The sequence below is a fragment of the Scyliorhinus torazame genome, chromosome 1 (genome assembly GCF_047496885.1).
Source record: "Scyliorhinus torazame isolate Kashiwa2021f chromosome 1, sScyTor2.1, whole genome shotgun sequence".
Taxonomy (NCBI): Eukaryota; Metazoa; Chordata; class Chondrichthyes; order Carcharhiniformes; family Scyliorhinidae; genus Scyliorhinus; species Scyliorhinus torazame.
In genome coordinates this window covers 1,839,747-1,852,246 of record NC_092707.1, presented here as the reverse complement: position 1 = coordinate 1,852,246, position 12,500 = coordinate 1,839,747, and the positions used below count along the sequence as shown (strand labels likewise).

The 12,500-nt window shown below is 52.7% G+C and overlaps 1 protein-coding gene across 9 annotated transcripts in view; it reads right to left on the bottom strand.

Annotated features, from left to right (window-relative positions):
- The window catches only part of ncor2 (nuclear receptor corepressor 2), a 1,088,322-nt gene that overhangs the window by 142,176 nt on the left and 933,646 nt on the right, over window positions 1–12,500 (bottom strand). The gene's annotated exons all lie outside the window — the stretch shown is intronic.

Genomic DNA, 12,500 nt, shown 5'->3' with positions numbered 1-12,500 from the left:
GCGATCAAGGCAACGCTGCGGTTTGAAATCGTCGGGCCTGACAGAGCGTCCCTGCTCGGTGCTCGCGCCTGCAAGCTCCTGAACCTGGTTCAGCGAGTCCACACCATGTCATCATCACCGGCGACGGCCTCGCCCGATGGAAACTTGCAAGCCGACATAGACGACATTATCACACAGTACCACAGCGTATTCGATGGAATGGGCGCGCTCCCGTACCGATACAAAATACTGCTCAAGCCCAACGCCACCCCTGTAATTCATGCACCACGCCGGGTGCCGGCGCCCCTCAAGGATCGTCTGAAAAAGCAACTGCAGGACCTCCAAGACCAGGGCATCATCTCGAAGGTCACAGAGCCAACAGACTGGGTCAGCTCCATGGTCTGCGTAAAGAAGCCGTCAGGGGAGCTCCGCATTTGCATTGACCCGAAGGATCTAAACCGCAACATCATGCGGGAGCACTACCCGATCACGAAGCGTGAAGAATTAACCAATGAGGTGGCTCATGCCAAATTCTTCACTAAGCTGGCACCTCCCGGGGTTTTTGGCAAATACAGCTGGAAGCGTCCAGTCACAAGCTGTGCACGTTCAACACCCCGTTCGTCCGCTACTGTTACAACCGGATGCCTGTCGGCATCATATCTGCCTCCGAAGTGTTTCATCGCATCATGGAGCAGATGATGGAGGGCATCGAGGGGGTACGAGTATACGTTGACGACGTAATTATCTGGTCCACAACGCCCCAGGAACACATCGCTCGCCTCGAGCAGGCCTTCCAGCGAATTCATCAACATGGTCTCCAGCTCAACAGGGCCAAGTCCTCATTTGGTCAATCGGATATTAAGTTCCTGGGTGACCACATCTTGCGGCAGGGTGTGCGGCCAGATGCAGACAAGGTCTTGGCGATCAACGCCATGAAGACTCCGGAGGACAAGAAGGCGGTCCTCCGCTTCCTCGGGATGGTCAACTTTCTCGGGAAATTCATTCCCAATATGGCATCCCACACCACGGTCCTCCGCCATCTCGTCAAGAAGTCGACGGAATTCCAGTGGTTGCCCACACATGAAGCGGAAAGGCGTGAGCTGAAAGCAAAGCTCACCACAGCCCCAGTTATAGCGTTCCTCGACCCAACCAAGGAAACCAAGATATCGACTGATGCAAGCCAGGACGGCATTGGGGCGGTGCTCCTCCAGCGAGATGACTCCTCGTCCTGGGCTCCAGTGGCGTATGCCTCCAGGGCCATGACACCCACTGAGCAACGGTATGCTCAGATCGAAAAGGAGTGTCTGGGCCTCCTGACAGGGATAGTCAAGTTTCACAACTACGTTTACGGCCTGCCGAAATTCATGGTGGAAACGGACCACAGGCCTCTAGTCCACATAATCCAGAAGGATTTAAATGACATGACACCTCGGTTACAGCGAATTCTTCTTCGACTCCGCCGCTATGACTTCGAACTTGTCTACACGCCAGGCAAAGAGCTGATCGTTGCAGATGCCCTATCCCGGTCCATCACCACACCGTGTGAACAAGGTGACTTAATCTGCCACATAGAAGCCCAAGTGCGGTTGTGTGCCACCAACCTCCCAGCCTCTGACGAACGGGTGGTCCAAATTCGTGAGGAGACAGCCAAGGATCCTCTGCTGCAGCGAGTGATACAGCACCTTCCCCATGGCTGGCAGAAGGGACAATGTCCCCAGTTCTATAACGTAAAAGACGACCTGACGGGTGGTGGAGGGAATCCTCCTGAAACTCGACAGAATCATAATTCCTCAGAGCATGCAGGCTATGATACTGGGCCAACTCCATGAGGGTCACCTTGGGGTCGAGAAATGCCGATGCAGAGCTCGGGAGGCGGTCTATTGGCCGGGCATCAGCCAGGACATTGCCGACACGGTCCTCAACTGCCCCACCTGTCAGAAGTTTCAACCAGCTCAACCCAAGGAAATGCTGCAACAGCACGAGATCGTGACCTCTCCGTGGTCCAAAGTAGGTGTAGACCTTTTTCACTCCAAGGGGCGTGACTACGTACTCCTGGTCGACTACTTCTCCAGTTACCCAGAAGTGGTGAAACTGTCCGACCTCACGTCGAAGGCGGTCATCAAAGCCTGCAAAGAAACGTTCGCCAGGCACGGGATACCGCTCACGGTAATGAGCGACAATGGTCCATGCTTTTACAGCCAAGAATGGTCTGATATTGCAGAGTCCTACAACTTCCGTCACGTTACCTCCAATCCCCACTACCCGCAGTCAAACGGGAAGGCCGAGAAAGGGGTCCATATTGTAAAGCGGTTGCTGTGCAAAGCTGCAGACTCAGGCTCCGACTTCAACCTGGCGAAGCTGGCATACAGGGCGACCCCACTGTCCACTGGGTTGTCTCCAGCGCAGATGCTCATGAATCACACTCTGAGGACCACAGTTCCAGCCATCCATGTTCCAGACCTTGACCACCTCACGGTCTTACAGAAATTGCAGCAGTCCCGGGCCCAACCCAAGGCCACATACGGTGCTCATGCCACGGATCTACCCGAGCTGGCACCAATTGATCATGTTCGTGCCCAGTTGCCTGAGGGCGGCTGGTCAGCCACAGCTGTTGTGATCAAACAAGTGGCCCCAAGATCGTTCCTTGTCCGCATGGCTGATGGCTCCCTGCTACGGCACAACAGATGGGCACTGCGAAGAGTTCCACGCCCACCACCTGACCACAGTGCTCCGCCGGCTATCATGCTTCCTCCGGACGTACCCTGCCACGAGGCCACCGATCTGCCAGCGATCCTGCCGGCCCACGCGACCACCGCGATGGCAGCGATCCCATCTCTCCACGTACAGGCGGCTCCTGATCCACCTCTGCGGTGATCGACAAGAATTCGTTGCCCGCCACGAAGACTGAATCTGTAGACTGAGCTTTTGTACATTTTGTGACTTCATCGATTTAACCTCTGTAAATTTTGTTTTGTTTGCCATGTGTCTGCACTATCGACACCTTCCTATGTATACACCTTTTGTATATAGTCAGGCATACGCACGCACACCTTAGTATTTATTTATCTTAAAAAAAAGGGGAGCTGTCATAATATCCACTCATGTATATAATGAGATGCAGACAGGCAGTGATTGGCACACAGGATGACCAGTAAGCACACAGCACAGTGCAGCCAATCACCAGACAGGACACTATCACTATAAAGCCAGAGGGCACTAGGTTTCCCGCTCTCTCGGGACCCAGCCACTGAGACAGTCAGAGTCCACGAGCTAGCCCAGTGCAAACACCATGCGGTAGCTAGTACGTCTGGTCAGGCTACTACAAGGTCATTAGTCAGATCAGTCTAGTGTCGACCCACAGCTGAATATGTCTATGAAAAATGAAATGAAATGAAAACCACTTATTGGCACAAGTAGGCTTCAAATGAAATTACTGTGAAAAGCCCCTAGTCGCCACATTCTGGCACCTGTTCGGGGAGGCTGGTACGGGAATTGAACCGTGCTGCTGGCCTGCCTTGGTCTGCTTTAAAAGCCAGCGATTTAGCCCAGTGTGCTAAACCAGCCCCTGTGTGCTAGACCAACCCAGTGTTGGATCTTCTCCAGTGTTAGACGTCTGTTTTTAGCTTCCATGCATCGAGTGCAGTCCACATCGAACCTACCTGCCTATCACATCAGTGGTCACCACTGATGTACATATTAGGTGATTTGTGGTAAGGCCCCTGTACTACAGGTACAGGGGTAGTTCCCTGCCTGCTGGCTCCACCTAGTAGGCGGAGTATAAATATGTGTGCTCCCAGTACAGCAGCCATTTCGCCAGCTGCTGTGGGAGGCCACACATCTCAGTGTAATAAAGCCTCGATTGCATCCAACTCTCGTCTTTGTGTAATTGATTGTGCATCAATTTATTGCACTAAAGTTTTCAGAAGATGGATCTCCGCATCAAGCCGGATCGCCTGCCGCTGGATCCGCAATCAGGCAACGCCAAAAAGGACTTTGAACAGTGGCTAGCTTGTTTCGAAGCTCACATCGGGTCTGCGCCAGACCCAATTCCGGAAGCTCAGACGATTCAGATCCTCCAAACGCGGCTGAGCTCCAACGTCTTTCCGCTTATCCAGGACGCGCCGAACTACAACGAAGCCATGGCGCAACTGAAAGAAAACTAGGCTCAGCGGACTAACACGCTCTACGCCAACACATCCTCTCCACGTGCAGTAAACTCCCTGGTGAGTCAGTAGAAGACTTCTGGCGTGCTCTAATTCCCCGAGTCAGAGACTGTGACTGTCAGGCCCTCACGGCCACGGAACACACAAACTTGCTTATGAGAGACGCTTTTGTTACGGGGATAGGGTCGGATTACATCCGCCAGCGCCTTTTAGAAGGGGCTTCGCTCGACCTCGCGGCAGCCAAAAACCTTGCGCTCTCGCTGACGGTCGCCTTGCGCAACATCCAGGCCTACACCCCCGGCCGCGCTGCCCACCCCTCCTACGCATTGTGAACTCCACAGACGGCCGCCCCATCGGGGACCCCACTCAGCCAACCCCACGCCTGTGCCGCGCGGCAGCCAACCAACCCCGGGGGCCCCAAATGTTACTTCTGTGGAAAGCCAAAACACCCCCGACAGCGCTGCCCGGCCTGAGTGCCCTTTGCAAGGCCGGAGGCAAGAAGGGGCACTTTGCGGCGGTGTGCCAGGCCCGTTCAGTCACCGCTATTGTTCCGACCCCCCTGTACGGCCAGTGGGCGCCGCCATCTTCCCCTCCTCGGACCACGTGCGGCCCGTGGGCGCCGAGTAATCTCAGGATTACTCCCTGTGCCACGTGCCAGTGAGGCTAGAAATAGGAAGATAGAGCAGACAAACACGTGGCTAAACAGCTGGTGTAGGAGGGAGGATTTCCGTTATCTGGACCACTGGGAGCTCTTCCGGGGCAGGTGTGACCTGTATAAGAAGGACGGGTTGCATCTAAACTGGAGAGGCGTAAATATCCCGGCTGCGAGGTTTGCTAGTGTCACACGGGAGGGTTTAAACTAGTATGGCAGGGGGGTGGGCACGGGAGCAATAGGTCAGAAGGTGAAAGCATTGAGGGAGAACTAGGGAATAGGGCCAGTATGGCTCTGAGGCAGAGCAGACAGGGAGATGTTGCTGAACACAGCGGAACTGGTGGCCTGAAGTCCATATGTTTTAATGCAAGAAGTATTACGGGTAAGGCAGATGAACTTAGAGCTTGGATTAGTACTTGGAACTATGATGTTGTTGCCATTACAGAGACCTGGTTGAGGGAAGGGCAGGATTGGCAGCTAAACATTCCAGGATTTAGATGTTTCAGGCGGGATAGAGGGGGATGTAAAAGGGGAGGCGGAGTTGCGCTACTGGTTAGGGAGAATATCACAGCTGTACTGCGGGAGGACACCTCAGAGGGCAGTGAGGCTATATGGGTAGAGATCAGGAATAAGAAGGGTGCAGTCACAATGTTGGGGGTTTACTACAGGCCTCCCAACAGCCAGCGGGAGATAGAGGAGCAGATAGGTAGACAGATTTTGGAAAAGAGTAAAAACAACAGGGTTGTGGTGATGGGAGACTTCAACTTCCCCAATATTGACTGGGACTCACTTAGTGCCAGGGGCTTAGACGGGGCGGAGTTTGTAAGGAGCATCCAGGAGGGCTTCTTAAAACAATATGTAAACAGTCCAACTAGGGTAGGGGCGGTACTGGACCTGGTATTGGGGAATGAGCCCGGCCAGGTGGTAGATGTTTCAGTAGGGGAGCATTTCGGTAACAGTGACCACAATTCAGTAAGTTTTAAAGTGCTGGTGGATAAGGATAAGAGTGGTCCTAGGATGAATGTGCTAAATTGGGGGAAGGCTAATTATAACAATATTAGGCGGGAACTGAAGAACATAGATTGGGGGCGGATGTTTGAGGACAAATCAACATCTGACATGTGGGAGGCTTTCAAATGTCAGTTGAAAGGAATTCAGGACCGGCATGTTCTTGTGAGGAAGAAGGATAAATACGGCAATTTTCGGGAACCTTGGAAAACGAGAGATATTGTAGGCCTCGTCAAAAAGAAAAAGGAGGCATTTGTCAGGGCTAAAAGGCTGGGAACAGACAAAACCTGCGTGGAATATAAGGAAAGTAGGAAGGAACTTAAGCAAGGAGTCAGGAGGGCTAGAAGGGGTCATGAAAAGTCATTGGCAAATAGGGTTAAGGAAAATCCCAAGGCTTTTTACACGTACATAAAAAGCAAGAGGGTAGCCAGGGAAAGGGTTGGCCCACTGAAGGATAGGCAAGGGAATCTATGTGTGGAGCCAGAGGAAATGGGCGAGGTACTAAATGAATACTTTGCATCAGTATTCACCAAAGAGAAGGAATTGGTAGATGTTGAGTCTGGAGAAGGGTGTGTAGATAGCCTGGGTCACATTGAGATCCAAAAAGACGAGGTGTTGGGTGTCTTAAAAATTATTAAGGTAGATAAGTCCCCAGGGCCTGATGGGATCTACCCCAGAATACTGAAGGAGGCTGGAGAGGAAATTGCTGAGGCCTTGACAGAAATCTTTGCATCCTCACTGTCGCGGAGGACTGGAGAATAGCCAATGTTGTTTCTCTGTTTAAGAAGGGTAGCAAGGATAATCCAGGGAACTACAGGCCAGTGAGCCTTACTTCAGTGGTAGGGAAATTACTGGAGAGAATTCTTCGAGACAGGATCTACTCCCATTTGGAAGCAAATGGACGTATTAGCGAGAGGCAGCATGGTTTTGTAAAGGGGAGGTCGTGTCTCACTAACTTGATAGAGTTTTTCGAGGAGGTCACAAAGATGATTGATGCAGGTAGGGCAGTGGATGTTGTCTATATGGACTTCAGTAAGGCCTTTGACAAGGTCCCTCATGGTAGACTAGTACAAAAGGTGAAGTCACACGGGATCAGGGGTGAGCTGGCAAGGTGGATACAGAACTGGCTAGGTCATAGAAGGCAGAGAGTAGCAATGGAAGGATGCTTTTCTAATTGGAGGGCTGTGACCAGTGGTGTTCCACAGGGATCAGTGCTGGGACCTTTGCTGTTTGTGGTATATATAAATGATTTGGAGGAAAATGTAACTGGTCTGATTAGTAAGTTTGCAGACGACACAAAGGTTGGTGGAATTGCGGATAGCGATGAGGACTGTCAGAGGATACAGCAGGATTTAGATTGGAGACATGGGCGGAGAGATGGCAGATGGAGTTTAATCCGGACAAATGTGAGGTAATGCATTTTGGAAGGTCTAATGCAGGTAGGGAATATACAGTGAATGGTCGAACCCTCAAGAGTATTAAAAGTCAAAGAGATCTAGGAGTACAGGTCCACAGGTCACTGAAAGGGGCAACACAGGTGGAGAAGGTAGTCAAGAAGGCATACGGCATGCTTGCCTTCATTGGCCGGGGCATTGAGTATTAGAATTGGCAAGTCATGTTGCAGCTGTATAGAACCTTAGTTAGGCCACACTTCGAGTAGTGTTCAATTCTGGTTGCCACACTACCAGAAGGATGTGGAGGCTTTAGAGAGGGTGCAGAAGAGATTTACCAGAATGTTGCCTGGTATGGAGGGCATTAGCTATGAGGAACGGTTGAATAAACTCGGTTTGTTCTCACTGGAACGAAGGAGGTTGAGGGGCGACCTGATAGAGGTCTACAAAATTATGAGGGGCATAGACAGAGTGGATAGTCAGAGGCTTTTCCCTGGGGTAGAGGGGTCAATTACTAGGGGGCATAGGTTTAAGGTGAGAGGGGCAAGATTTAGAGTAGATGTACGAGGCAAGTTTTTTTACACAGAGGGTAGTGGGTGCCTGGAACTCGCTACCGGAGGAGGTGGTGGAAGCAGGGACGATAGTGACATTTAAGGTGCATCTTGACAAATACATGAATAGGATGGGAATAGAGGGATACGGACCCAGGAAGTGTAGAAGATTGTAGTTTAGTCGGGCAGCATGGTCGGCATGGAGGGCCGAAGGGCCTGTTCCTGTGCTGTACATTTCTTTGTTCTTTGTTTATTCTCGTTCTATTGTTCAACCCCCACCACGTATTGGCCCGTGGGCGCCGCCATCTTGTCCACCCCAGGAACATCAAGCTCCGCCATCGCGTCTCCCCCGTCACGTGCGGGGACCCATGCCCCCCCGGGCACCCCATCGTCTGCAACCATCGACGATCAGCCGCGTCTCGCCTCGGTCACGATTGACGACTCTCGCCCACACAACCTAGCAACCGCCTCTACAAACGTGAAAATCGATGGGCACGAGATCTCCTACCACTCTCACTGTCCGGGGCGTAGAGTTCAGCAACATCCGCCTCTACGTCCTCCCCAACCTCTGCGCTGCCTTGCTACTCGGCCTGGACTTCCAGTGCAACCTCCAGAGCCTAACCCTGAAATGTGGCGGGTCCCTACCACCCCTCACTGTGTGCGGCCTCACGACCCTAAAGGTCGTCCCACCTTCCCTATTTGCAAACCTCACCCCGGATTGCAAACCCATCGCCAACAGGAGCAGACGGCACATCGCCCAGGACAGGACCTTCATCAGGTCTGAGGTCCAGCGGCTGCTGCGGGAAGGCATCATCGAGGCCAGCAACAGCCCCTGGAGAGCCCAAGTGGTAGTGGTGAAAACTGGGGAGAAAAACAGGATGGTCGTTGACTACAGTCAGACCATCAATCGGTACACGCAGCTCGACGCGTACCCCCTCCCACGCATATCTGATATGGTCAATCAGATTGCACAGTACCGGGTCTTCTCAACAATTGACCTGAAATCCGCCGACCACCAGCTCCCCATCCGCAAGGCGGATCGCCCGTACACTGCCTTCGAGGCAGACGGCCGCCTTTACCACTTTCTCAGGGTTCCTTTCGGCGTCACCAATGGGGTCTCGGTTTTCCAACGGGAAATGGACCGAATGGTTGACCGGTACGGGCTACGGGCCACTTTCCCGTACCTGGACAATGTCACCATCTGCGGCCACGATCAGCAGGACCATGACGCCAACCTTTCCAAATTTCTCCACACCGCCACTCTCCTCAACCTAACTTACAACAAGGAGAAGTGCGTGTTCAGCACGAACCGCTTAGCCATCCTCGGCTATGTGGTCCAGAACGGAGTTCTGGGGCCCAATCCCGACCACATGCGCCCCTCATGGATCTCCCCCTCCCCCACTGCCCCAAGGCCCTCAAACGTTGCCTGGGGTTCTTTTCTTACTACGCCCAGTGGGTCCCAAATTATGCGGACAAGGCCCCGCCCACTCATCCACTGCACTCTCTTTCCCCTAACAGCCGAGGCTCACGAGGCCTGCAACCGTATCAAGGCCGACATCGCCAAGGCCATGATGCACGCGGTCGACGAGACGCTCCCCTTCCAATTCGAGAGCGATGCATCAGACGTCGCTCTGGCCGCCACCCTCAACCAGGCAGGCAGGCCCGTGGCATTCTTTTCACGAGCCCCATCGAAAAAGAGGCCCAAGCCATAGTTGAAGCTGTGCGACATTGGAGGCATTGCCTGGCCGGCAGGAGATTCACTCTCCTCACTGACCAACGGTCGGTAGCCTTCAGGTTCAATAACACACAGCGGGGCAAGATCAAAAACGATAAAATCTTGAGGTGGAGGATCGAGCTCTCCACCTACAACTACGAGATTTTGTATCGCCCCGGTAAGCTCAACGAGCCCCCCAATGCCCTGTCCCGAGGTACATGTACCAGCGTACAGGTGGACCGACTCTGCACGACAACATTTCTCACCCAGAGTCACACGTTTGTACCACTTCATCAAGGCCCTCAATCTGCCCTACTCCGTCGAGGAAGTCAGGGCTGTCACCAGAGACTGCCAGGTCTGTGCGGAGTGCAAAACACACTTCTACCGGCCAGACCATACGCGCCTGGTGAAGGCCTCCCCCTTTTCGAACACCTCAGCGTGGATTTCAAAGGGCCCCTCCCCTCCACCGACCGTAACACGTACATTCTCAGTGTGGTCGATGAGTTCTCCAGATTCCCCTTCGCCATCCCATGCCCCGATATGACGTCTGCCAGCGTCATCAAAGCCCTCAACACCATCTTCGCTCTGTTCAGCTTCCCCGCCTACGTCCACAGTGACAGGGGATCCCCATTCATGAGCGAAGTCAGTTCCTGCTCTGATATGAATGCGGAATACAGGGTTAACGGTAGAGTTCTTGGCAATGTGGAGGAGCAGAGAGATCTTGGGGTCTATGTTCATACATCTTTGAAAGTTGCCACTCAAGTGGATAGAGCTGTGAAGAAGGCCTATGGTGTGCTCGCGTTCATTAACAGAGGGATTGAATTTAAGAGCCGTGAGGTGATGATGCAGCTGTACAAAACTTTGGTAAGGCCACATTTGGAGTACTGTGTACAGTTCTGGTCGCCTCATTTTAGGAAGGATGTGGAAGCTTTGGAAAAGGTGCAAAGGAGATTTACCAGGATGTTGCCTGGAATGGAGAGTAGGTCTTACGAGGAAAGGTTGAGGGTGCTAGGCCTTTTCTCATTAGAACGGAGAAGGATGAGGGGCGACTTGATAGAGGTTTATAAGATGATCAGGGGAATAGATAGAATAGACAGTCAGAGACTTTTTCCCCGGGTGGAACACACCATTACAAGGGGACATAAATTTAAGGTGAAAGGTGGAAGATATAGGAGGGATATCAGAGGTAGGTTCTTTACCCAGAGAGTAGTGGGGGCATGGAATGCACTGCCTGTGGAAGTAGTTGAGTCGGAAACATTAGGGACCTTCAAGCAGCTATTGGATAGGTACATGGATTACGGTAAAATTATATAGTGTAGATATATTTGTTCTGAAGGGCAGCACGGTAGCATTGTGGATAGCACAATTGCTTCACAGCTCCAGGGTCCCAGGTTCGATTCCGGCTTGGGTCACTGTCTGTGCGGAGTCTGCACATCCTCCCCGTGTGTGCGTGGGTTTCCTCCGGGTGCTCCGGTTTCCTCCCACAGTCCAAAGATGTGCAGGTTAGGTGGATTGGCCATGATAAATTGCCCTTAGTGTCCAAAATTGCCCTTGGTGTTGGGTGGAGGTGTTGAGTTTGGGTATGGTGCTCTTTCCAAGAGCCGGTGCAGACTCAGGGGGCCGAATGGCCTCCTTCTGCACTGTAAATTCAATGATAATCTATGATTAATCTAGGACAAAGGTTCGGCACAACATCGTGGGCCGAGGGGCCTGTTCTGTGCTGTATTTTTCTCTCTCTCTCTCTCTGATCAACAAGGGTATCGCCTCGAGCAGGACGACCAGCTATAACCCTCGGGGAAATGGGCAGATGGAGAGGGAGAATGGGACGGTCTGGAGGGCCGTCCAGCTGTCCGTACAGTCCAGAAATCTCCCTGCCTCCCGCTGGCAGGAGGTCCTCCCCGACGCACTGCACTCCATTCAGTCGCTCCTATGCACTGCGACTAATGATGCACCCCATGAACGTCTCTTCGCCTTGTAGCCATCTGGGATGGCCACGTTTCCCTGCAAAGAATGCAGGGAAAATTGGACAATACCGAAAAAGCAAGCAGGTGCAAGTTCTGTCTGTTGATTAGAACCTTAGCTCTCAGACAGGACCGGTACTGCAGAACCATCTACATACTAATGAGCCATCCCTGGGAACAAAAGGCAACATTTAGGTAAACAATGCTCGGCCAGACATCCCGGCGCCAGAGGAGACTAAAACAAAGCAAACCAACGGCCACCTAGGACACGCCCAGCAACCAGGAACCCACCCCTCTATTGGAGGAAAATCGATAGGAACGATTGGGAAACGGCCCAATTAATTGGGGCCAAGTTCAAGGCCCGCCCAAAAGCGGGCGAAGCCCTTTTGGGTATAAAAAGGACTCCCCAAGAGAGAATCGCTCTCTTGGCCTTGGCTCTCGGCGAGGAGAGACCCGCCAAAGCTGCTCCAGACCAAGTAAGTCCCAAGTCAACGCACGCTACGAGATAGACGCCCCTAGTTGTCACCCTGTAAACAGCTCAACCCAGCAGCCTCGGAACCGAGCAACGGCCATTGTTCCTCTGACTAAGTGGGCGCCCAAAGCTAAGTATAGGCTTTAGTAATAGCGCTGGTTTAGTTTGTAGAGTTTATGCATGAGTAGATTTGACTGTGTGTAAATAAATGAGCATTGCTTTTGAACTTACTAATTGGTGCATCGAGTCATTGATCAGTATTCGGTTCTGAACCTTGTGGCGGTGTCGAAAGATACCTGGCGACTCTTGAGCAAACGTGATTAAATAGAGCCAAATTAAGAGACACCAGCAAGTTAGCAACAGACTTCCCCAGGAAGCCCACCTCCGGGGTGTCGCTCCCGACTTGGCTGGCAGCCCCAGGACCCGTACTCCGTAAGCACGTACGACTCCACAAGGGGGACCCGTTGGTTGAAAGGGTACAGCTACTCCACGCCAACCCACAGTACGCCTACGTAGTTTACCCCGATGGCCGCCAGGATACCGTCTCCCTCAGGGACCTGGCACCAGCAGGTTCCACACACACACACCCCTCCGCCCCGGCGCCACCCT